At 51.4% G+C, this 21,109-nt stretch overlaps 1 protein-coding gene across 1 annotated transcript in view; it reads left to right on the top strand.

Annotated features, from left to right (window-relative positions):
• Positions 1 to 388: 388 nt before the first annotated feature.
• Positions 389 to 21,109, top strand: part of DAGLA (diacylglycerol lipase alpha) — a 57,059-nt gene continuing 36,338 nt past the window's right edge. The window contains exons 1-2 of the mRNA XM_069016266.1: positions 389 to 457; positions 2,800 to 2,889. The gene's annotated coding sequence lies outside the window, so the exon portion shown is untranslated. The remainder of the gene's footprint in view (positions 458 to 2,799; positions 2,890 to 21,109) is intronic.

Here is a 21,109-nt window from a genome sequence, read left to right as displayed (position 1 = left end):
GGGATTGTCACAGGCTGGACTCGGTGGTCCCGGAGGTGTTCTCCAAGGGAACTGGTTCTTGTGGGATCCTTCCGTGATTCTTGTGCGATCTTTCCGTGATAACGTCGGTAGCGTAGGTGACCCCCAGCCCAGCGGAGGCCTCCGCCCACAGCAGGTGCGGTTTGCTTGGATCCCAGCGAGAATTCCCGGCTGGAACCGCGGCCAGCCCGGGATTGCCCCGCCCCGTGGCACTGTCGCCGGCCGCCGCCAGGCGGCGCCACGGCGCCCCGCACCCCCCGTTGCCGTGGCGACCGCAGGTTGCGTAGCGGCCCTTACGCAGTTGACGCAGTGGGCGGCCCCGGCGAAGCGGGGGCGGCCCCGGCAGGGCGGAGGCGGCGTTGGAGAATCGGGGGCCGCAGGGCCCCCGGCATGGAGGAGGCGGCGGCGGCCGCGGCGCTCCCGAGGCAGCGGCAGCGAGGTGAGGGCCGGCGATGGGAATGGCGCGGCAGCGGGGGCCGGCGCTGCGGCAGGTGCGGGGGAGCCGGGAGGGCCGGGGGTGCGCCCGCCGCCGCCCCCCGCCCCGCTCGGGTGCAGGCCCGTGGCGGCCCGGGGGTCTGGATCCCGCAGGAAGCGCGGCGTTCCCGCCGGGAGGGCCCCGCTGCGTGTGGCCTGCGCGCCGTGGGAAGCGGTGGGGCTGCCACCTGCGGCCCTGGAAAGGCGCCATCCTGGCCCGGGCAGGTGCGGGGCATGAAGGTGATCCCGTGGTTTGGGATTCGGGGTCCTGCGGTGGGAGGCGGGAGCGCTGCTGCTGGATGTCCAGGGAGGAGAGGCTGCGGTGTGGGTGTGGGTGTGACACAGGGATTCTTGCTCCCAGCTTTTATTACTTCCCGCAGGGAATGGTACCTGACTTGAGCAACGCGGGCGGATGCTGAGCCGTGGCCGTAAAAATCCCAAATTTAGGCTCGCAGGCAGCTGCGGAAGTGATATAGCCTTATAAAAGTAAGGGAGATGTCGCTCCGAGGTTTTGGAGCTGGGATGCTGCCAGGCTGATCAGCCAGAATTCCCGCTGTGCCCAGTTCTGGGAATTAGTGCCTGCTGGTGTGTTTGGGACAGGCTTCAGTTGGCACTGGGAATATGGGAATGGGGATTGCCGAGCCTGGTGCACGGCATGGTCCTTAGAGCCTGCTCCAGGTGGGAGTTCACACAGTGATTCCCAAAGGTGGGATATATAACCCCGGGACCATGAAAGCAGCACAGCTCTGGGAAATGGTTTTAAAGGAGAGGGGTATTCCAAGGTGGGAATATTCATCTCCCACCTGGATGAAACTTAGTGGGGATGACTTGCTGCAGCCTCCTGGCAGGACAGGGAGAAGCACCCGAGCTTTTGTGGTCAGGGTGAGTGTTCTTAAGTGGGAGATAGTGAAATTGTGGGAAGTGGCTCTTGGAAAGCTTCGGACTCTCCGTGATTCTGGTGTTGGTGTATCCCGTGGGCACCGCTGGGAAAAGCTTTCCAAGTGGGAAACCTGAGCTGGGGGAAGGTGTTCGCTGTGCCAGGTGTTGGTTGTCGGGGTCATAAAAGTTGCATGGGGGTCTTAAAGCTGCTGGTGAAATTCCAGCGGTGCCAGCTTGGATGGGGAATGGCCGAGGGGGTCAGGAATGGCCGACAGGGACAAGAGACTTGGAAAAGCATCTGTTACGTGGTAAATGATACAAATAACCTGGAATTTCTGCAGTCAAAACCCTTCAGCAAGGAGCAGGATAAAATTCCCCCTTTAAATGGGAATTTAAATCAGAAAGGTGGGAGCTGGCAGCTCTGCTCCAGGGGGTCAAAATCAGGGATTTAAGGATATGGACTGTGGGCTGATTTTGTCAGTGCTGACCTAAAAAATCTGAATTTGACCCAAATTCCTGTTTAAATTAAGGCACTGGGCACTTTCTGCCCGCTACCTGCACAGCCAGATCCGGATCCCAGAGACAGGGAATGCTGTAAATCCCTGGCAGCTCTGTGGTTGCTGGGAAAAGGGCGGTGAGAAAGGGAAACTTCTCTGGGCTGTGTCCACTTGTTCTGTTTCCAGAGGGCTGGGAAGGAGCAGTTGTGCAATGATGGGATTTGAGGAAAGTGCCGTGCCAGGAGGGAAAGTGGGAAGGCTGAAAATGCTCCTCCCAATGACCAAAAATGTGGGGGAAAAAACCCTCAAAATCCTATGTTTTGGAAACTTCGTTAAAATTCCCTGGACAAACAATTAGAGCAACCAAAAAAAAAACCCTGCTTGGGGATTTTTTTTGGACTTTGTGTGGGAATCTCAGTCCTGTTCCTTGTGCTCTCCCTCCCCGTGGAAGTTAATTAATTGGGAGCTGGCTGCTCCAAATGAGGTCACTTGGATTTTGGAGCTGCCGTATCATTGTATGGGTTTGCAAAATCAGGATTTAAGGCTTTTGTGCCTTAGAAAATTTTCCTTAAAGCAGCATAATCCTGGGGTTTGGGCATCTTTTCCAGGCAGCTGGAAAGATGTAGGGAGGAAAAATGTTAAAGCTGGAGGGTGTAAAGCTCAGGATGCTGCTCAGCTTTGGATGGAGAAGAGTTTGGAGAAGCTTCCAGTCATTCCCAGGCCTGGCCGTCATTTGTGAAACTTCCTTGGACTAAACCAGCAAGGAATTCCCTTCTGTCCCAAACATCCCTGTCCCATCCAAAGGCTTTTTTTTTTATACCTCTCCTAACCATGCAGCTTTATTTTGGGGAGCCTGCACCCTGCTTTTCCTCCCTTCCCATTCCATCTTTCCCAAATAAATAACCCTTGGTTCCACCTCTGCTCCCGACAGCGATCCAGCTGATGAATAAGAACATCCTGAGCTGGATTCAGCCCTGGAGTTTGAGGAATTTCCAGTTCAAGGCGCAGCAGTTGAGATGGGGTGAGTGAAACCATTTGAATCCGCTCTCAGAGCTGCAGGGCTGGAGTTTTTTGGGAGCTGGGAGCGGATGAAAGTGGCCTTTGTGCCATGGGGAGCGTGATAAATGGACTTCTGTGGGATCTGCGGAGAGCGCTGGGATGTTTATTCCTGCTGGGATAGATGGGAGTCAATCCGGCTCTTCACGCCAGTTGGGAGCTGCTGTTTTCATTATTCCATACAGGATATTGTTCATTTAGGTGTGCTCTTATATTTTGTGGATTTTTAAGGAGAAATCAGGGGGGAAAAAAACCCCAAAATCTGGAAAATTTGCCAGGTGCAGCACCTGCCCAGCTTGGAACTTTGAGGATGGAGGGAAATGGTTTTCCAGGTTTTGATTAGAAATGGGAAAGTTTGTTCTGCTGAGGAATATCCTGCCCTGAAATATGGACAAAAGTGCTGCTGGACCTTAGGGGGGCTTTTGGATCCAGGATGTGACTCCTGCAGAGCTTTAGGAAAAACGTGCCCTGTACCTTCAGGCATTCCTTCTGCTCCTTCCTCCTTTTTTGTCCTTTCTCCCCTCCTTCCCAGGGGAAGGCACATGGATCCCTTAGCTCTGGATCTCTTTGGAAAGATGAAATAAAAAAGCTTTGGATTACTTTCCTCTTCCTTGCAGCAGGAGCTGGAAATCTGCATGGCAGGCAGAGACTGTCAGGAATTCTGTCCCAGGCTCTTAATCTAGGAGTTTCTTTTTTAACTCAAATCCTTCCTTAACTGCCCTTGTGCAGATCCCTGAAAATCCTCATCCCACCACATCCATTGGCATTTCTCCCCCTCTCTGAGGAGCCTTCTGAGCTCCTCTTCAAAGATGTGTGGAATTGCATGAAAATTCCTGGCTTTTCATTCCCTTCCAGCTGAGGTTTTGGTTCCTGTGTGTTCCCTTGGTGTGGAATTAAAACAAGGGGGTTCCTCAGGCATGGCTTTGAGCTCAATAGGAATTTTTCCCTGGAAACCGGATACAGGATGTAATTTAGAGCCTTCAATTCCAAGTTTTCCTGGTGTTTTCCACTTGCCATTTCATCAGGAGTCGGTGGCAAAAATCCCAGTGCAGCTCACTCATAGCCATCAGTAAAGGTGGGAATGCCACCTTAAATGCGCATTTTCCATGGCTTTTTTTCCTCTGGAACGTGTTTACTTGGGATTTCTTGGCCTGCAGGTTTGGTTATCACCACAGACCTGAGTGATCCTGAGTTTGGATCCAGGCAGGCTGCAGGACAGAATCCTTATCCTTACTCTTTTGGAATAAAATGCTGAATCCCTCGGGCCACCTTAAAACATTTGAACTGGATAATGGGAAAAAACAGGAAAATTCAGGACACTCCTTTTATAGTTCAGTGCAGTAAAGAGAAAATGGGGAGGTTGGGGTGGAATTCAGCCCTTTCTTCCCTGAAAGGTGCTTTTCTTCCCTGGAAGGTTCCTATTTGGATGTGTCCTGCTGCTCCATGTCTGCTGGAAGTTGGAATTTCCACAGCTCTGCATCCTTTGGGATGAAATTGAATATTCTGTCGTGGCTTGTCTTTGCAGCCCAGATCCCTGGTGTTGACACAGCCTTGATGTATTTTTGGAATATGGATTTCAGCTCCAAACTGGGAGCCTCTGGAGGCTTGGCTTTTCCCATTGGATCTGCTAAATGATCCTGCAAATTGGTGCTGGTTTCTCCCATGGGAAGTGAACTGTTTCACCTCCCAGAAAATCAGAACGGGGCAGGTGCTGCTCGGGAGTTTCCAGCATCTCAGCCAGCCAGGGATTGTCCTGAAAAAAGTGGATCCTGCTCTGCTTGGATCCCATGGTTAGAATCCTGGAATGGTTTGGGTTGGAAGGGGCCTTAAAGCTCATCCACTATCCCAGGTTGCTCCCAGCCCTGTCCAACCTGGCCTTGGACACTTCCATGGATCCACAACTTCCCTGGGCATCCTGTTTCTTGGTGATATCCAGATCCCAAAAATGTTCTTCTTTTTCCTCTGGGCCACGTTTAACCTTTGGAAGCACATTCCCCTTTCTGTGACTCCGGGTTTTTTCCAGCTGATTCAGTTGTTTGTCACCATCTCCATGGCACCGGAGCATCCGCTAATGACAACCAGCACTTCCCCAAATGAGAGCATTCAGGGATGAACTGGATTTTTCCTTGGAGAGGGGAAAACACATGCCCTGTCAGAGGAAGGAGAAAAACTTCCCAGAAAAGCAGGAATTTGTGATGTGTGCTGCTCATTTTCCTCCCTGGATAGAGTGGGGAATAAGGGCAAATTTCCTGGAGAGATCCTGTGCTCTGTGGGATTGCTCTTCCCTCTCCCTTTGTCAGTTTTCCCTCATTTTCTAGTGGAAAAAGAGGCATCCATGTTCCAAAACTGGAAGGATCAGAGCTTTCCTCAAAATCCACTGACAAATCCAGGGGCAAAATTCTCTTTCCCTTTGTGGAAATGTGGTATTAAAACTTCTGCAGGAAGCCACAGGCTGCTTGGTCTGGAAAACCTTGTTCCCTCTAAGTTTTGTGGCTATTCCTGGATCAATGTGTTGCTTTTGGAAAAGAGTCTTTTGGCCCTTAAAAAAACAAGGGATCATGTTTTCTTCCCGAGCCTGTTTGAACACCTCCAGTGCCATAATGGAATTTAGCTCAGTAGGAAATGGGCACATCCCCAAATCCAGTGTTATCCTCGGTTATTCCAAGGCCTGGAAGAGCCAGAGGTAGAGAGCTTTTGTTGCATGGAACTCTTTGCCTTATGGAATCCCAGCTGGCAAGGAGAATTTCGGGATTCTCCAGGGCCTTGCTCTGACTTTGTGTTCCCCTTGGATGAGGGCGGAGGAACGGGGAGAGGCGGCTTGGGAGGTGGGAAGCACGTGGGAAGCTGCAGAAAATGCTCAGGAACGGGCGGCTGAGTAAGTGTGGAGCCTCCTGGGAATACTGGCAGAGCCAGTGAAATTCCCATGTGAGGTGGGGAGCAGGGATTTGGGGAGGGAGGTCGGGAACACGCTGATGCTGGAAGTTTCTCTGTTATCTAACGTGCGGGATGTGTTTTATCCTGGAGAAAAGGAGGATCGGGGGGACCTTCTCATTCCTTACAAATCCGTGACTGGATGTGGGAGCCAGGTGGGATTGGGCTCTTCTCCCAGGGAACAAATGACAGGACTGGAGGGAATGGCCTCAAGTTGCACCAGGGGAGGTTTAGGCTGGATATTGGGGATATTTCTTCATGGAAGGAGTTGTAAAGCACCGGAAGATGCTGCCCAGGGCAGTGGTGGGGTCCCCATTCCTGAAGGGATTTAAAATCCATGCGGATGTGACGCCTGGGGACATGGGTTAGTGGTTAATTGTTGGATTTGATGATCCAAGTCTTTTCCAACCTTAACAATTCCATGATCCTCTATGGGCAGGCCAGGTGCTCCTGAGGGGTTTGATGTTCCCAGCTCTTCCCATGTCCTTCATAGCATAACCCACGTTTTGTGTCCATGGATTTGCTGGCTCCTTGGGTGTTTGTTCCCTGGAATGGCTTGGAACCCTGGTTTCCCACCATTTCTGGGCAGGAACTCCAAGGATTGTCACTTTTAGCCTTTATTCCTTGGGACACACGAGGTTAATTTGGTCCTCAAGGGAATGATCCTGCCAGATTTTCCTTCTCCTGGGGGGCGACAAGACAAGGAAGTGAACTTTTGGAATTACGTCATCCGCAAGCCCGGTAAAGGCTCGCGGTTCTGGATTTTTAGGATACACTGAGGGGGTTCAGGCAGCGGAACTGATCCGAGGTGGCTTTCAATGGCTCCGGGCTCACCCAAATCCTTCTGGCTCAGGAGAGCGGAAGGGAATGCGCTGTGTTTGTTCACTGGATGCTCATCCCAGGGCTCGGATTAGTTCAGTGTTCCGTGGCAGCTCCGACCGGGTGGACGAGGTGCTGGGGAGGTGTCACCTGGGCAGGCCGAGGAAGAGGCGGAGTTGCCCAAGGGAACGTGGGAATCTCTCCAACACAGAGGATCCTGGACTCTCCTCAGCCGCTTATCCTCTTAAAACCTTGGGATGTTGCGCAACGGACAAGTCAGTCATAGGATATCCCAAGTTGGAAGGGATCCACAGGGATCATGGAAATCCTGCTCCCGTTGTCCTTGGTGTTCCTGGCTGCCATTGTATTTATGCTGTCGTTTTCCAGCTGCTCTCCTCATTTTTCTTTCCTTGTTAACTCTTCGTTGATCAACATCTGGAAGCGGGATATGGATTGAGGGGAGCGAGAGGTGCTTCCCACTGCTAAGGAATGAGGCCTCTCTTTCCAGGAAAGCCTAGGCAGGGGGGTTTTGGAAAACCAGGTGGAATGGGAAGAACTCATCCTGCAGCTGCAGGATTTTGCCTTGTGTGTGCCAGAGCTGGGAAATGCCTCCCTTTGGAGTGCAAAAAGCATGGAAGGGTGTGGTCGGAGCAATCCGGAACCTTTTCACCTGAAAGCACCTGATTTATGACACCAAAATCCCAATGTTCACATGGATTTGTTTGGCGAACCGGTCGGCTCTGAGTTCCCTGGGGCTGGGCCAAAACACTCCCTCCTGCCTGGCATGGAAAACACAGCCCCGGAGCCTCTGCTCCGGAGCACGAGGGCTCAACGTTCCCGAAAAACGGTGAGTTGGCCTTTCCGTTCTTCCAGCAGGTGCTGTTTGGTTTAACCTTAGTATTTAGGGAAGTTGGTTGGGTGGAGAGTGGGAGCGAATCCCCTTTTCCCTCTGGAATACTTCCATCATTCCAGTGTATCAGGGCCTGGAGGTTTTATATGGATAGGATGAAAGCAGATGGATCTTCTGCCTCAACGTCTGGAGGTGCAAGGTGTCGTGCTGGAGGGTGGGATACTGGAATTCCTGGTTGTCCAGGCCTGGAGAAGCGGGAGATCCTGTTCCCAGACAACGTGACCATTTGTTTCCCTGTTTCCCTTTACTTTCCCTGTACACCCTGCTATCCTGGTGTTTGCTCAGCTCCTTAGAGCTAGCTCCAAAGGTTTTCCAGGGATTTGCATTTCGCATTGGAACTTTTGTTTAAGCTCTGGATTTCTTGAGGAGAAAAAGTGACAAATCCAATTAGGAGAGAGGAAGAGGGAGGAATTTAGGATTACCCAAGACGTGGTGGCCCTCAGGAGTGTGGCTGCTGCTCCCTTTTTGTAGGAGAAAGGAGAGCAGTGTTCTTTTACCTTTCCCAATATTTATAGTATTCCTGCTGCTGAGGCTCCATTAGGCATTGCTGCTCCTGGAAAAGGAGATGAGGTTGGAAGTTCTCATGTTCCTATGGGAACAGGGAGTTGCAAGGCTTGGAGTTCTCATTTATAAGGAGATTTGTCAAGAAAGATGGGAAAGGGATTAAATTTTTGACTCAAGTGGGAAACCAAGATTGCTTCTGTCCCGGTTGGCTGCTGACTCTGAGTTGTCCCATTCCAGGCTGCTCTGTGGCCTCGGAGTTAATTACAAGTTGGATAAGGAGATGCCCGAATCCGCCCTGCTGTTGTTTTGCTGACTCAGCAGCCCGGTGCTCCTTTTTTTAGGGAGAGCGGCAGCAAAAAGACCACCCTGGATTCCGGATGCTTGTGGAGCAGGGTTGGGAACCCCCTTGGGATGAGTTTTCCAGGCTCAGCTGTTCCTTAATCTGCTTTTCCCACCTCCTTGGAAGTAGATAAGATGTTCAGGACAGAGAAATCCATTTTTTTTCCCCCAGTGCAGCTGTTGTTTAAGTAGCTCCCAAGGAATATGGGACTTTGCCCAGCCCTGTCTGCATGCCTCTTCCTGGGAATATCGCCCCACGTGTGTTCAGAAACGTTGGGAGTGGGGGCAGATCTGGGAAAACAGCTGCGTTGTGTGAGGGAAGAGGAACGGCCGTCCCAAAGTCCACCTGGAAAACTGAAACGGGAAAAAGACGAGAGGTCGATTAAGGGAGAACTGTAGGTTTTTAACGGGTTTCCAGCCAAGTCCAATGGAAAACAGGCACCTGCTGTGGGATGGGGCCTGGATTTCGGTGTGTTGGGATCCTGACTGAAGCAGCTGTGGAGTTTTTTCCCTGTGGGAGCTTCCCAAGGGCTCTTCTGCCGCTGCACTGTGGCTGCGTTGTGGTCAGCGCATCCGGGACTCCTGCCTGAGGGATACAATCCCTTCATTTAGCGTAAATCTGGGATTTGGGGCTTCTGCCTGAAGGTTGTCATCCCTTATTTTATAGTAATGGGCTTGTCTTTTTGCCCCCCAAATTTGGATTTTCCATTAATTAGTGGCTGTTATTAATTATGACTTGGTACTTTAATACTTCAATTTTCCATGTTTCTGGTGCTGTAGAATGGAATTTGAGTTCATCCATCCCTTTGGAGCGCAGGGAAGTTTCGGCTCTCCAGTTGAAGGGGAGCTCTGTCTTCCTCAGAGCCTTTTGCCTTGGAACTATTTTGGGAGCATGATTTCATCTTCCTCCTGGAGCGGGGGAAAAGCCCACCCCAGAAACGTGGGGGATTCAGAGCTTCTGTTCTTCCCTGCAGAAAACCACGGAATTGTGCCTCAGATTTCCCTAAAATGGGGATGTTGGAACATTGTAGGAGGGAAAAGGGGTGAGTTGCGTGCTGCCGGTGGACGGATCCGCGTTCTCCAGAGGTCACTCCTTGCTGGCAGCCCGGAGCAGGAATGGGATCCCTGGGTGCCGGCAGCTGAGGGAGGGCTGTTTTAAAGAGGCAGCTCCTGCTGGCCTCTCCCAGTGATTCCAACCCCTTGCCTCCTTGTTTTCTCTTGGATGTTTACCTCTGGATTCTTTGGCTCCCATCCTGGTCGTGCTAAATCCTGTGGTGGACTTGGGAAGAGCTGGATGAGGGCAGAGGTGAGATTTTTTTATCCCAACATGTTGCAGAGCCTGGATTGTCCCCTTCTCTCCCCGCACTGCTTTCCTGGTGGAAACACGGAATTTTCCCATTTTGCTGTGTTGTCTCCTCCCTGGCTTGTCAGGGAGAGGAGGAGGGAGAGAGGGAAGAAGGGATGTGTGGGCTGCTGGTGCTGGAATTTAAAACCTCCTCATGGAAAGGGACGGGGTCATCCCAGTGTCCTTTTTCCCTTTTCCAGCTTCACTTCAGGCTGGCAGCTGAAACACCTTGAAAATTCCAGCCAGGAAATCATGTAACTGAGGGGGGGAATTATTCCTAGTGTCATTCCATAATCTTACTCCTTGACTTGAGAGGGATTGTTTGAACTCTTCTGCTGGACACTGATCCCAGTGGGGAGCAAGGAATACGGTGGAGGGAGGAAGAAACCTGTGCACACTCATTTTTTCCAGCTTAAGGAATGCTTGGGTTCATCCTGTGCTGGACAATTCCAGGCTGGATGCTGGAGCTGGATATTCCCTGGGTCTGTCTGCCCCACTGTTTCCCTCTTTGCAATGAAAATAAAATCCTTAAATATCCATGGGATCTTGAGGTTGCAAAAATGGGACTGTCAGAAGCTGGAGACAGATTGATTTCTTTTTTTTCCCCTCTGGAGAAGGTGTGCTGTCTGTGGAATGTGGGAAAGACTGTCAGGAACATGGCTGGGAAGGTGTGTGAGAAGCTCCTGGAATTCTGGGAGCTGTTAGGAGCACTCAAGATATCCTTTCTCCAAGAGACCTTTGGAATTCTCTTGGTATTTTGGAAAAAAATCAAAGCTGTCTGACAAGCCAGGTGACAAGTGACACCTGAGTTGTGCCAGGGGGAGTTTTAAGTTGGACAGTAGGGAAAGTTCCTTCATGGAAAGGGTTGTAAAGCATTGCAACAGACTCCAGTGGCGGAGTCCCCATTCCTGGTAGGATTTAAAATCCATGTGGATGTGGCACTTGGGACAGTGGTGGCCTTGGCAGTGCTGGGGGAATGTTGGACTGGATGATTATGGTGGGCTTTTCCAACGTGAACAATTCCATGATCCGTTTGTCCTTGCTGTTGGACACACAGAAGGTCTCAGCCTGGGATTTTTTGCTGTTCCTGTGGGTTGTCCACAGGGATGCAGGCAAAATTCCTGTTATTCCCTCCCAAAAAGACTGGGAATATTTCCCCTTACTGCCCAGAAAAGAACTGTAGGAGATCTCATTTGTGCCTGTGCTCAGAATTTAAGGCTGAGGGAAGGAACTGAGGGAAAAAGAGGCGCAGGATTGGGATGGAGAGCAGTTGGACCTGGGCTGGGATAATTCCTGATCCTTGGGAGCTTCATTATTCCTTAATCAGCTGTGTTAATTACAATACAGTGTTGCTCCCAGGCCTCTGAGCTCCGATCAGGGATGAGGATGTGAACTGAAAAAGGTGGAATAAAGGAGTTTTTTCCGGCTTTGGAAGTTCACTTGCCCCGGCAATAACGGAATGAGTCACTGAACCCCAGCTCTGGTGCCTGTGATCTCTTCCCGGCTGATAAGAACATTCCCGCCAAGAGCTCTTCCAGGCATTTCCTTTTGAAGCTTAATTGAAAAAGCTCTGGATGATTGGATGCTTCATGGTTAATTATAAGATAATTAAAGGAAAGGCGGGAAAATCCACACCTGGACAAATCCTGCTGAAGGAATCACTGCAGAGGTGCTCCATTTAATTACTGGGATGGCCACGCGTTGCCTCGAGAATGAGAGGAAAAAGGAATTTCTTTTCCAGCAGCCTCAAACTGGTCGGGCTGGGAGCCAGGGGCTTGTCCTGGAGTAGATCCCAATATACAGCTTTTTTCCTTATGATCCTGTTTGGATTATAAATTCAAGTGTGGAATTCGTATCTGCTGGACGAGGGGAAAGGTGGCTCTTCCCGGAGAAATCAATTGCAAAAAGCATCTCTGTGCTGTTGGAGCAGGGATCATTCCCATTTGCCGAGGGTTGCCAGCTTCCCTGGGCAAGCTTTGAGGTGAATTTCTTTGTCTTTGGGAAAATGGAATTGCTTTCCTTTGCTTTCCAAAAGCTGCGGAGTTACTGCGTTTGGTAGAGAGGGATTGGGATCACCTGGCCGTGGTCCAGGATGCCCAGCAGCCAGGTGCCAAATCCAGGTACAGCCCGGAGGATGATCCTGCTGGGATTTGCTGCAGGAAAGGTGATGTTTTCCCTGTTCAATTCAGACATGGTTTGAGGACAGGCTGGGATTGCTGGGAATGTTCAGCCTGGACTAAAGAAGGCTCCAGGGAGACCTTAGAGCCTCTTCCAGTGCCTAAAGGGGAGAAGGCTTCCCACTGCCAGAGGGCAGGGATAGATGGGATATTGGGAATCCTTGTGAGAGGGTGGTGAGGCCCTGGAATGGGTTTTCCAGAGAAGCTGTGGCTGCCCCTGGATCCCTGGCAGTGTCCAAGGCCAGGTTGGATGGGGTTTGGAGCAGCCTGGGATAGTGGGAGGTGTCCCTGCCCATGGCAGAGGGGCATGGAATGGGATGATTTTAAGGTCCCTTCCTACCCAAACCATCTGGAATTCAGGGGTGGTTTTAGGAGGAGCACATTCTTCTCATTTTCAGGATCATCCTGTCTGTATTTTAGGAATCACGTGGTTGTTTTAGGTTCTGGATCACCTCCTGCTGCTCCTGGGTACCTCCTGCCATAATCCTGCATTCCCCAGCTCTGGAGCTGGTGCATTCCCACATGTGGCTAGTTCATCTTTCCTGCTCCCCGCTCGCTTGGGAAGGATTGTTCCCGCTTTTGTGTGGTATAACCAATTGTTAGGAACAGTCAGTTCCAATCTGTGCCTTTCAGTTCGTGCCTGCACAGCTCCTTGGAGCCAAGGAATGCTTTTCCAGGGGATTTCTTCAGCTGCAGCTCTGCTCTTGTCACGTGGGGTCTCTGCTTCTGCCTCACCTCCTTTCACCTCCCTCTTGTCCGGCTTTTCCAAATGAATTCTGGCTCCGGAGCTGGTGGCCGAGAGGGCAGGGACAGTGGCCCTGGAGTGACAACTTTCCAAGCTCTGCTGAGGGACTTCTCCTAATGAAGGGAAGCAAGGAGGGTATGGAAACACGGAGAGTGGTGGCAACAGGGAGAAAAATCCCGGAATGGTTTGGGTTGGAAGGGATTTGGAGTGTGATCCAGTGCCACCCCCTGCCTTGGGCAGGGACACCGTCCACTAGCCCAGGGTGCTCCAAGCCCCGTCCAGCCTGGCCTGGAACACTTCCAGGGATCCAGGGGCAGCCACAGCTTCTCTGGGAAATCCATTCCAGGGCCTCATCGCCCTCCCAGGGAAGAATTTCTTTCCAATATCCGTCTAACTCTGGCAGTGGGAAGCATTCCCATTGTCCTGTCATTCTATGCCTTTATCCAAAGTCTCTCTCCAGCAATCTTGGAGCTGCTTTAGGCACTGGAAGGAGCTCCAAGGTCTCCCTGGGGCCTTCCCTTCTCCAGACTGAGCAAGGTCAGTGTATCAAGGAGACACCAGGAATGTAAATTAGGGAATGAGCGTAGAAACAGGAGGAGATTCCTGGTGCCACAGCTGCAGGCAGGAATGTGTGGCCGTGCTTCCTGTGGTACCGAGTTTGCCGGATATTTGGAGAGCAGAGATGGGAATCAGCAGTTCCAACTCCAGGATCTGTAGTGATGAATCCACGGGGAGAAACAGGCACAAGGAATCTGTGTCAGCAGGAAAAAGTTGGAGTAAATATGCGTGAGTAATTCCAGGAGCAGAGCTGGGAAACCAGAGGGCTGTGGAACTTTAAGGAGGAGATGTACAACTGCCTTATGGAATTAAATAAGTCCTGAGCTTGAAACCGAATCCCTGTCTCCCAGCTCTCCCTGGGGAGCAGCGGGAAGGGCTGGATCCCTGCTGGGAGGGATGGGTGTTGTGGCTGCACGGATCCCGAGGGCCGGGAGAAACTGCGGATCAGCTCCACGTGCAGGCTGTGGGTGGTGAGGAGGAGGGATGTGTGTGCTGGGCTTTGGAAATGCAGCTCCTGGAGTGTCCAAGGAGAAGGGAATATGGAAAAATAAATGTATTTAAGGCTTAAATATGACACAGGATCAGGGAAGCCTGGGCTTGATTCATCCTTGCTTACATAAGCAAAAGGAAAAGAGGATTCCTGCTTTCCATCGCAAATCTGAGATTCAGGAAGAGGCTGGAGACCTCAGCTTGGCAGGATTCAGCCCAGGATTCCAGTTCTAGGTTGCTCTGTTGTCATTAGGGAAGCGCTGCATGGGTGAGAATTCCTGGGAAAAGGAGGAGGAAGCATTTGGTCCGTTGGTCCCAGTGGGTTGGAGAGGTGCAGGACCGGTGCCGTTTGTTCCCTGTGGTGATTCCAGCATCTTTATCCCAGCTGGAGGAAAAGCAGGCTGGTAAGTCCCGGAATTTGATTTCCACTGGGTGGGAATGGAATTTGGGACTTAATTCCCTAAACTTGGGAGAGAGTTGGAGCTGCGTGTGCTGGACTGTTGGTGGCTTTCCATGTGCTCTTCCTCGGTGATCTCTGTGTTCCTAATAGACAATGGGCCTTTCTGGGATGGGATGAGAGAGGAGCTGTTGGGGTGTGGAAGAAGGGACGCTGCTCCTGAGGGTCTCCATGAGGGCTGAAATTTTGGGCTCCCGCAGCAGTGGAAAGGGGGATTTATTCCTAGGAGCGGCAACTGAGGCAGGAAAAGTTTTCCCAAGCTGTCATTTGGGTGAGCCAGAGACCTGGAATCTGCCTCCTCCTTCCTCATTCCCTGCTCCTGCTTTCTTTGGATTTGCACTGTAATTAGCAGCTTTACGGGAGCCGGGGCAGAGCTGGCAGCTTCCTTTAGAAAACTGTTCTCCAGGCGGGAATAAAGCAGGGTTCTTCTGCTGGGAATGCTCAGCCTGATGATTTTACTTCCAGGGTTGTTCCCGTGCATTGAGGTGGAAGCCACAGGATGGGAGGGGCAGAACCACATTTCTTGGGAAGTGGCAGCTGGAAATCTGGAGTTAGACTTGAAATGTTCCCTTTGAGTTTAGGAAAAAGGGAAAGAGGATGTTGTCCATATCCATATCCAAGCCAAGGACATTTCCGAGCTGAAATTCCCACTTCTCTGCTGTTGTGCATTTAAAATTTAAAACACTATGGCAGTGTTCCTGTCCCAGCCCTTCCCCAGACAGGACTTTGGTGTTTGATCCTTGCTTCCGGGGTAAACATGGAAGTGAAAGTGGATACACACCTGGATTCAGTGAGGAAATAAGCCCTTGTATAGCAGCAGTCCTTTGGATGCTGGTGATTGTATCACAGGATCTTGCCAGAAAAACGTGGATTCAGGGTTGGATTTTTATTCATAAATATTCCTGTAGGTTCCGGTTTGTCAAATGAACTTGCAAAAATAACTGATTCCAGGATATCCTGGTGTTGGAGTGATTTTCACTGGAGGCAGGGAAAAATCTGGAGTTGGGGCCAAGAAGCCAGATTCTGCTTAATAAGGAATAAGATATTGGAAAGTGGGAATCTGGGAAGGCTTGGGAAGTAACTGAGAAGGCAGATGTGCAGCGAAACACCAACGTGGTGCTTTCAGGGAATTCACAGCATTTGGGAATATTCCCTGTTGGATGTACTCCTGCAGGATGAGCTCCTCAAGTAGCCTGTTGGTGTCTTCTGCTGCGAGTTTCACTTGGACTTTGGGAAGTATGACCTCCATGACCTCATCTTGCCAGGCTGATTTCTAGGAATGTGGGACACAGGCACATCCTCAGCCAAAGTAAACAAGCAGGAACACGGTGAGGGAAATAAACAGGCAGCACCAGGAAGATGGGACTAGGTCGTGTCCAGGTCAGGTTTAGGCTGTTTGAAGCCATTCCCAGTGTTTATGAGCCTGGAAGCGTCACAGATCCAGGATCCCCGTTTAATGAGGACAAATTGTATTGAGAAAAGATGCCTTTGCGTTTAGATTCCCAAAGAAACTTCCCAGATAGCCCCGATTCCCAGCATTTTTGACTTGCAGCTGGGCGTGTACCTGCCTAACCACTTAGCCATGGAATGTGGGAAGAGGAAAACTCCTGGGATAAGTTGTGGTGGGATGTGACGCAGAAAAAAGCACAATTTGGGAATGCTGGTGAGAGTAAGAAGCTGGAGGCCCTGGAATTCCACGTGTGTCCCTCTTTCCCTCTCAGTGCCAGGAGGGAGGGAAATAATCACTACTTGGAATTCCTTAGGATCATTCCCGGGAGGTGAGCAGAGCCAGCTATCCCAGCAGATGCACGTGGAGGGAGCATCTCCCCGGCGATTCCCAAGGCTCTGGAGCCTGGAGCTGCCTCTCCGGATGCGCTTCTCCTCTCCAGCACATTTGTGGGGAGGGGAGCAGGGAAGGAGTGCCAAGGAATGGTGTTGACCACACAGTTTTCCCGAGTTTGGCAGGGATTTTGTGTTCTCCCACTTCTTTCGCTCTCCTCGTGTTGGCAGCGGTGGTCCCGGCGCCGCTCCCGGTGGCTTTCCCTGCATGTGACTCATCCCCAGGGAATTCCTGAAGCAATGAGTCAAGTTATTGGGAAAACTGTTTGCCCACTAGCGTAAACTAGGGAGCCAAGGAGCTGCCTGCAGGACGGGAGAGAGGCAATTCCTACTGGGAATGCCTGGGCTTCTCCTCCTGCTTCCCAAAGGCATCACTCCCAGATGTGCCGGAGCAGGGATGCGCCTCCGGAGTCAATATCTCACCTGGAAATTTGCTCCTCCTACTTTTTTTTGCTCCTTTTTTGAAAGGAGGCTGAGCTGATAAGCCTTCCAGGCTGGAGTAAAACTGTCAGATAGGAATTTGCCAGGATTGCAGTGGAAAACAGCTTTTCCCAAAGAAATGAGGCTCTGTCTGAAACGCTCCTTGCGTAAGTACCGGTCACCTCTTGGATCTGCCCTTGGAATTTTGGCTATAAATAACTCAGAGGCCGTGTGGTTTCCAACCAGGAATTACCAAGTTCTGTGTGTAGCCATGGGATATTCCAACAAAAACCAAGAATCGGTGATTCCTAGTAACTATATCCAAGGAGAATGAGCTTGTTCCACAGCTGGGAGCAGATTTGGGATGCTGGGACCATTTATTGCTGTATCCATCACCTCATCCAGGTATTCCCTTTGCATTCCCTACCCCATTTCATTCAAGCTGTCCTTGTAGTAGGGGGTTTTATTCCTCTGTAGAACACGGAGTTCTGTTTCAAATCCCAAATTACTTTGGATTTAATACATTTTCCCCCCCTGGCAACTTGGCCGTTATTTTTGCCGGAGCTCGGAGTGGTCGGGAAGCTGCCTGTGGGCTCTGCTGGCACAAACTGTGGGTGGAATTGCGGAGCTGGCGGCATCGAGACAAGGATTGGGGGTTGTTTTTAACTGCATTCCTGGCAGCACGCTGGGATTGTGCTCCTTCTCCACTCCCAGATTCCCGACAAAGTGGTGGCTTCCCTTGTTTCTCGGCCAGGTATTTGTGCAGGCTTTGGCTTTTCCATAGGCTGACAAGTCTGGAGCTCCAGAGTTAAGCTGTGCTTCTGCCGAGGTCAAGGAGGAAAGTCTTGGGAACCTTGGAGCTGTGAGTGAGGCTTTTCCATCCCTTTCCAAGCATTATCCTGCCTTTCATTTGGGCAGCTGGAATGTCTCACAGTGATCCCTGTCTTTATGGACTTATCCCTACAAACCTCTTCCTTTATGTCCAGGGATGGTTGCTGAGGTCTGGAATTAATAAAGCCCAGGGGATCCTGCACACAGGGAGGACATGGAAGTGCTGGAGCATGTCCAGGGGAGGGTTTGGAGCACAAGGAGCAGCTGAGGGACCTGGGGGAGTTGGCCTGGAAAAAATGAGGATCAGGAGGGATCTTCTCCCTCTCCACAAATCCCTGGCAGGAGGGTGGAGTTGGGTGGGATCGGGCTCTGCTCCTAGGGAATAAGGGGCAGGATGAGAGGAAATGGCCTCAAATTGCACCAGGGGAGGTTTAGGCTGGGTATTAGGGAAAACTCCTCAATGGAAGGGGTTGTAAAGCACTGGAACAGACTCCAGTGGTGGAATCCCCACCCCTGGAGGGATTTAAAAGCCACGTGGATGTGGCACTTAGGGACATGGGTTGGTGGTGGCCTTGGAAGTGCTGGAGGAATGGTTGGACTCGATCTTGGAGGGCTTTTCCAGCCTTAATGGTGATACTGTGGACAAATCCTGGCCCGCGGGGTGGTGCAGGGATAGCAGGGATGTCGCTGGATATCCACTGGGGAGAACCACTGGGATCTGCACTGTCACTGGTTTGTAGGACTGGGATCAGAAGTGGTCCCAGTTGTTTGGAGCAGGTGCATTCCAAAGTGGAGAATTTCCTTGTTTCTCTTTGATTCAGTGAATTTCCTGCTTTTAACTGGGAATAAGTGCTGGGAGTGGCACCTTTGGGACTCATCCATCCTCTTGCACTAAAACCATTAAGGTTTGCAAGATAATCCCATTTTTCCTGAAAACTCTGCTGCTGCGGTCAAGTCTGTGCCAAGGAGATCCATTCTGGAGTCTCCTTATTAAAAGTTAATCATTCCCAGTGTAACAGGAAGGGGATGTTGTGCATGTTTGAGGGAAGTGTGGGATTCATGGGACCTGTTTCTACCCAAGGCAAGGGAGTTTGGAGTTAAGGAAAAAGGGGATGGGTTTAAACAAGGAGAACATGCATCGTGTTGTGTCTGTGGCAGAGGGGCTTGGAGAGGGAATTTGGGAGGAATGAGCTGGGATGGAGATGGATCAGTGCTGGGCCAACTGGGAAGTGGTTACACCAGTCTTGTGTCCATCACCATTGCAATTCCAAGGAATTTATATCAGGACTTCGGCGTTAAGCTGCTGGGCCAAAGAGGTAGGTTCTTGTTCCCTGTGTTTCGAAGGTCAGCTGATACTCTGAGATTATTTTGGGAATTGGTGTCAGTGGGCAGTGCTGGAGTTCCAGATCCAAGCTGATCCCATTAGTTCTGTCCCGATGACATTGTGGAGGTGATTGTGGTGCCGTGGCCTTATCCCGAGGGAGCTGCATCCGAAGTGTGCCAAGCCACAGGAGGCTTCTTGAACCTTTCCTGTCTCTAGGCTTCATTCCCTGACTCTGCCGCTGACTCATTTTATTCCCTTCTCCTTGGAAAACAAGAGATTATCAAGAGAATCTCCAAAGTAACTGTGAAGACATCCCAAAATTCAAATCCCTATTGATCTTTGATCCCTGCCTGGGATTTGCTTATAAACATTGCTCTTCAATGTTCCATGAATCCATGGAATATTCCTTAAAGGAGGGATCTGTTCCCTTAATCACATCCAGTGAGGGCAGAGCTCTCCTCACAAGCTTCCGGCAGCTGCTGTGCCTTCTTCCCCCTGGGAAGAGCTTTCCCTGCAGTTCCTGCAGGCACTGCTTGCAGCAAACACTTCCTGCCCCTTGGAAAAGGCAGAAAGGAAAGGACTCGCCTTCCTTTGGTGCCATGGAATTTGTCCCCTCTTGGTGTTCCATCCTGGAATGGTTTGGTTTGGAAAGGACTTGGAATGCTCATCCCATTCCACCCCCTGCCATGGGCAAGGACACCTTCCACTATCCCAGGTTGCTCCAAGCTTTGCCCAGCCTGGACTTGTCACTTCCAGGGATGGGGCATCCGCAGCTTCTCTGGGAAATCCATTCCAGGCCCTCACCACCCTCCCAGGGAAGGATTTCTTCCCAGTATCCAGTCTATACCCACACTATGTCAGTGGGAAGCCATTCCATGCCCTATTCCAAAGGCTCTTTCCAGCTCTCTTGGAGCCCCCATAGGCGCTGGAAGAGGCCCTAGGGCTCCCCGGAGCCTTCTCCTCTCCGGACTGAGCCATCCCAGCTCTCCCAGCCTGACTCCAGAGCAGAGCTGCTCCATGCAAATTCCTCTGGCCAGCTTCAAGACATTCTGTATGGATGTAACCCCATCCCCCTTCTCCCTGGAAGGCGAGAACAATTCCCAGATTGTGAGGAACCAACTCGGAAACAGAAAGAGCCTCATTTAAAGCCCTTCAGAACAGCTGGATGGGGCCCGATGGAGTTGGATCCAAGCTGGAATTGATGATTTCCGTCAAGTCCAGTAAGTGCTTGGTGGGAACGGGAGGGTTCTGGGAATGATCCAGCCTGGGCTGGGAAGCCCATATTCCATGTGGGACGTGTTGGTGACGGAAGGAAGGATTTGGGGTGACTTGATGGGGCCGGAATTCCATTGGTCAGGGAAGTGGGCTGTCCTCCTGCAGAGTGAAAAAGCAGGATGCAGCATCCCTGCTGTGCCCTCAGGACAGGAGTCTCCAGCACCTGGGCGAGGTGACCTGGATGTGCTCTCAGGGAGAAGGGAAGCGCCTCTGCTCCGGAGCAGAAAATCACTCCCGAGGAAAAGCTGCTGTGGAAGCTGCCAGGGCACAAAGATCCTTTGGTTTCAGTTTTCCAGCTGCATTTCCCACGAAGCTGAGCTGGGAGCTGGCAGGCCTGGGCTTGAACTTCCCAGCAGGACAGCAGGTTGGGACTGGGACATTCCCGGGGAACATGGTGGCATTTCAGCCAGGGAAAGGGATCCTGGGAGGGGCAGCATTCCGGGACATGGTGCTGGATTTCTGTGGAACAGCAAACAACACTTTGTCCTTTAGTGGCACCTGCAACCATCCACTGAGACTAGAAATCCCATTTCTGGGGAATTTTGTAGCCCTGAGGAGTGAAGGCAAACATCTGGCTTGTTTTGAGGGAATTTCCCTGGGTGAGTCACACTGGAGGACTCTGGAATTTGCGGAGGCCAGCTGGAAGAGGGTGTTGGCAGGGATGGGATTGCTTTGTCATACCTGGGTCGTGTGAAAGTGCCAGCAGGTGCCTGAAGGAAAAGGTAGGGAAGGAATATTGGGATAGCAGGGCTTCCTCCATGCAGACATCCCCAGGGATCTGGCAGAGGGAGGAAAAACTCCTGGCAGATCCAATTTCAGCCTGGGTTTGGCCTCCCTTCTTTTGCTCTGAAGAGCAGGAGGTTGGGAACCAGGGGAGGTTTTGGGGTGAGGGAAGTGGGAATGCTGAGTTAGCCTGTGGATGCAGGGATGGGGAATTGCTGTGGGTTGGGAACCTGTGGGTGCAAGATTGGGAATTTGCAGAGGGTTGTGAGCCTGTGGATGCAGGGATGGGGAGTTTCAGGGATGGGGAGTTTCAGGGATGGGGAATTGCTGTGGGTTGGGAACCTGTGGGTGCGGGGATGGGGAATTGCAGGGGTTTTTAGCCTGTGGATGTGGGGATGGGGAATTGCAGGGATGGGGAATTACAGAGGGTTAGGAACCTTTGGATATAGGGATGGGGAATTGCAGGGGGTTGGGAGCCTGTGCATGCAGGGATGAGGAG

Source organism: Aphelocoma coerulescens, chromosome 5 (genome assembly GCF_041296385.1).
Source record: "Aphelocoma coerulescens isolate FSJ_1873_10779 chromosome 5, UR_Acoe_1.0, whole genome shotgun sequence".
In the NCBI taxonomy this organism is placed as follows: domain Eukaryota; kingdom Metazoa; phylum Chordata; class Aves; order Passeriformes; family Corvidae; genus Aphelocoma; species Aphelocoma coerulescens.
This window is presented reverse-complemented; position numbering and strand designations above follow the sequence as displayed.